This window comes from Grampus griseus, assembly GCF_964374135.1.
Source record: "Grampus griseus genome assembly, chromosome: 10".
Classification (NCBI taxonomy): domain Eukaryota; kingdom Metazoa; phylum Chordata; class Mammalia; order Artiodactyla; family Delphinidae; genus Grampus; species Grampus griseus.
The window spans coordinates 87757868-87762432 of record NC_139004.1 but is presented as its reverse complement, the minus strand read 5'-3'; positions in this window follow the sequence as shown (position 1 = coordinate 87762432).

Here is a 4565-nt window from a genome sequence, read left to right as displayed (position 1 = left end):
CCCACGTATTCGCTTCACCACCAAATAATCTTGATTATTTTACTTTCCGAATGTATATCAAATCTGTCTGTGTTTTTCCACGTTCACTACCATTATTTTATGTCAAGCCACCATCATGTCTGGCATGAAGTATTAATAACTACAAGGGTTGGTTGTTTCCCCCTGTTTTTCTTCTCCAATCTGGTCTCTACACTGTGGCCCAAGAGATTTCTTTAAAAATGGAATCTGCTCATGACACATCTAATGTGTAAGTCTTCAGATCTTTTCTGTTGTTCTTAAATTTTCAACAAGGTCATGAATACTGTAACCTCTTTGTCCTTCCCCCACCTCACCCACCCTGGCCACGTAGCACCTTCTTTCTCTGCTACACAAAGTAGTTTCCCAAGTTAAGGCCTTCTCAGGCTCTTCTTCTTGCCATATGATTCCCCAGTTCAAATCTGACCCACTCATATCTCCTCTCCTGGAAGCCTGTAATTTCCCTCATATTACATGTGTCATGAGGGCAGGAGTTACATTTTGTTCATCTGTAGCCCTGGTACCCAGCCTAGTACCTGGTACAGGTGCTTAATGATTTGAGTGAAGGAGAGAGAAAGAAAAGAGAAGATGATAGATATTTTTAGACCATTCGCTTCAAATTTAGGGAGCTTTTTATGAGGGACACGATTTGTTTCTCAAAGGACCAAATGGAGAAAAGCGAGTAAATTTAAACTGGAGTAATTTACACATGAAGAATTTAGCCAACAGAGACAGGAGGAAAATCTGTCGAAGATTTGACTAAGACATTCCCCTGGATGTCTGTATTAGTGCTGCTTTGGAACATCTTGAAACCCAGTGATTGTATAAAAACATATGGTGATGATAAATTCTTATGCGTTCATTATTATGTCATATAGTTATGTATGAGACAACTTTCAAATTATTGTTGACATTTTCATCTCGTTGAATCGTTGAGATGGCCGTGTCCCAAATCAAGAATCCTCATCTGCTGTCGACACTGCAGCTCTCTAAAGGTACAGAGAATGCCCTGGAATTACGTGCACTCCTATTAATGGTGGAGTTCCCCTCTTAGATTCCTTTCTGATCTTTGACACAGTTGGACAAGTCTGGATGATTTGAGAGCCTCAAGAATTCACAGAAACTTGGAATAATTTTTCCGTGGTAAAAAGCCACCATTACTGGAATGAGCCTAAACCAACTTGTCAACTCTTTTCTTTAATCAAGAAGAATCCTTAGTATGTCTCCCATTTCCCCTCCTCTCTCCTGATAAGGTGGGGTGTGACTGGACAAAGAAGTTCTGGTTCCTAATGTGTTTTGCTTTCGGCAACCAAAGGCGATGATCAATTGGAAAGGTTTGGGAGGTCCCCTACTAGGCCAGTTATTAACGTCTGATTGCTAAGTTCAATGGGTGGGTTGAAAGGAATAGTGTGGGTAGCGAAGGGGAGGATTTACTTGTTTCAATGGTGTGACTACCTGTACAAAATTGTTTTTATATTTTGACAACCAGTATAGATAGTGTTACCAGCAAAATATCCCTTCTGGCCCAGGCTATCCCTAGTAATTATTTGATATAAAAAATTGCATTGGTAAAACTACTGATATATGTTTGGGAAATTTTAGCTAAAAAAATTTTTTTTTCCTAGTGATAAATGGATAGTATCCTTTAGCTCAAGGGTTCTCAAAGCATCACCTTGGAACTCTTGGAATGTGTTAGAAATGCAAATTTTCCTTTTCCAACTCTGACAAACTTGGGCGGGGCCCAGCAATTCCTGGTTTGTTTTTTTTTTTAACATCTTTATTGGGGTATAATTGCTTTACAATGGTGTGTTAGTTTCTGCTTTATAACAAAGTGAATCAGTTATACATATGTTCCCATATCTCTTCCCTCTTGTGTCTCCCTCCCTCCCACCCTTCCTCTGGATGAGTTAAAACACCCTCAGGGTTTGAGAATCACTGTGTTAAGTCGTTAACACAGTCCACACTGTCAGAATATGGTCGTCTCTGGCCATTTTAAGCAGCTTGGTTGAGGACCTATGTTAATGCAGAGAGGTGTTTGTGAGATGCCCAGCTTCTGGGCAATGAGAGTGCTCAGTCACTAGCTAAGAGACTTATTCTTGAGCATCTATCTCTCGGCAGGCAATTCAAATGCAGGTCTCCAGAAAATTACAAATTACTGTATGTCATAGACATTCATAGTTACTGCCAGTTGTCAAAATCATAAAATTTAAACCTGTGAATGTCTGTGGTCTACTGTATTGACTGTAAAAGTGTTAAATTTAGAATGGTGAAAGTGGATTTTTAAAGGTGTAATAAGTAATGGGATCTGGGATTACATTCATATTGAATTTTTTAAAGTAGGTAAAATGGTACTGCTGTACTTAAAGGCACTTTAGAAATCAGATGATTATTCTACCTGGGAAGGACATATCTATTAAAGAAAAAAAAACAAAACAAAAAATAACTTCAGGGGCATTATATTGCCCTGAAAAAGTGCTTACTTGAAAAAGTATACTTAGAGGGTAAAGATTAGATTCCAAATCCTTTTCAAAGAAAAAAATATCGTTTTTCAGGTCACTTTTGAATTCATCGAGAGTTCACTCATCTCCCTGTTCAGTAAGGGGTCCACGAGTCAAACATCACCACGTGCAGCAGAGAAACGTTCAGAGTATTTGGTGGTGATCCTTGCTCAAGCTCAAACTTTGTTTTGACATATTCTTATTTACATATTCATTTCTCTTCTTGAAAGCTATATTCTAATTATATTTCATCCACTCTTTAGTTTGTGCATAGAAGTATAGTTTAGCAATAGAGATAGAAAGTTCAAGGCTAGATATCCAAACCTTTAACGGTTCACAAAAAACGAACGTTGACAAAGTACTGGGTAAATATTCTCATCTCAAGGTGTTAATCGCAGTTCCAAGTACACAATGGGTGTGAGAACTCTTGAGTATTTATTTAAAGAGCCTTTGTTCCTTTAGGTGATTTTCTTTTCACTTATAAATATGTTCACCTCCACTGCTTTACGGTGAGGTGAATTTCTCTCTCCATGCTTTTGTCCACACAATGCCTTCTGAAGGGGAACAGAGGGCACTGCCTTCTCCACTTGTGCACAGATTCCATCTTTGCTTGTAACTAGAGTCTCGATTCCAGTCCTGACTGTAGCCATTGCTGCATTCAGCCTAGGGCATTGGCTCTGTCTCTTGTCTGCCTGGAGCCTTACTATCTGTAGAAAATCACCCCTTCCTCCTTCCATGTGTTTTGCTAGTGCCATCACTCTAGGGCCTGGCCCACCCCTGTGGTTGTGTAGATTGGACAAGGGTGAGATATGGCCTGAGCTCCTGGCTCCAAGCCTTGGCCCCATGGGCCTAGAGGGGGAGCCGCCTTTTGATCCTGTGCTCCCTTGTAATTATCTGCCCCATAGAAGGGGCCTGTCTTATTATTTCTACGAAGGATCTGGCAAGGCCTTGCTCCTTATTAAAGCAACAAGACAAAAGTGAAAACGTTAAGCCTTTAATCACTTTCTGTGATGGTAGCAGTAGGAATCTAAAACAGAGAGGTAGCCCACTCCCCTGTCCCATTTCTTCCCATGGAGCTGCACATCCGTGTAGGGTTGGGTGGAGGTGTCAGCCCTGAGGAGGGATGGGTCCTCCCCTTTTAAAGGAGCTGGGACCCAAAGGCTCTGGCTGTTTTATGGACCCTGAAGTTGAGGGGAGTGGGAAAGGGAAGATCTAGGAGTAGAAAAGTGCTTGGTACGGAGTCACAGGGATCTGACCCCTCCCTAAAAGGGGGCCTCGGCTGAGGTACCTGAAGGAGATGTCTGCCGGAGACTTCAGGTAAAGAGACTGAGGAATGAGGGCTCTGGGGCTGGAAATGTAAACGTGTGAAGAGCACGACCGGCCAGGGACCTGAGTCCTTGACTGCATCCCCTTTCAGGGACTGCACGGCAGTGGCTCTGCCTGCCAGTTAGAGCCTTTGGAATCTCCCATCCTCAGGTCTGAAAAATCACAGTCAGCATTTTAACTGGGAGCCAGACTCCTCACTAACCCTGTCCTCTTCTTGCCGCTTTCGTGTTCAGGCTTGTGTCCTGAAAGCTACAATCTAATGTAAAACATGTTGAATTTTCGTGTTAGTTCATTTTAACCTCATTTTATGTGCTCCTTGGGGAATCCTATCATTCACTTGGGGAAAATGGCCTTTTTGACCTTTACCACCAAAACGTCACCTCTTTTTTTTTGATCTTGTTGGTTAGTTACGCTCCTGGTCTCTGCCACTCATATTTTGTATATTTTGTAAGAATAAACTCAGCATGCACCTCTTGGGTTGCGGTGTCCGACACAGCAACTTGCCCTTTCTCTTTCTTTCTGAGACATAGGCTCTCTCTCGTCTCCTTAGCTGGAGGTAGACTTCTCTATTATCAAATTCGGCATGTATTATATGCTCCAAAAATATGTGTTGACTTAAATAAGATGACTCCTTTTATAAAAAAAAGAAGAAGAAGAAGAAGAAGCTCCCATTTCAGAGTGGAGTAAAGGAAAGCTCTCTGAAATACGGAGCTGTAAGTTAGGAAT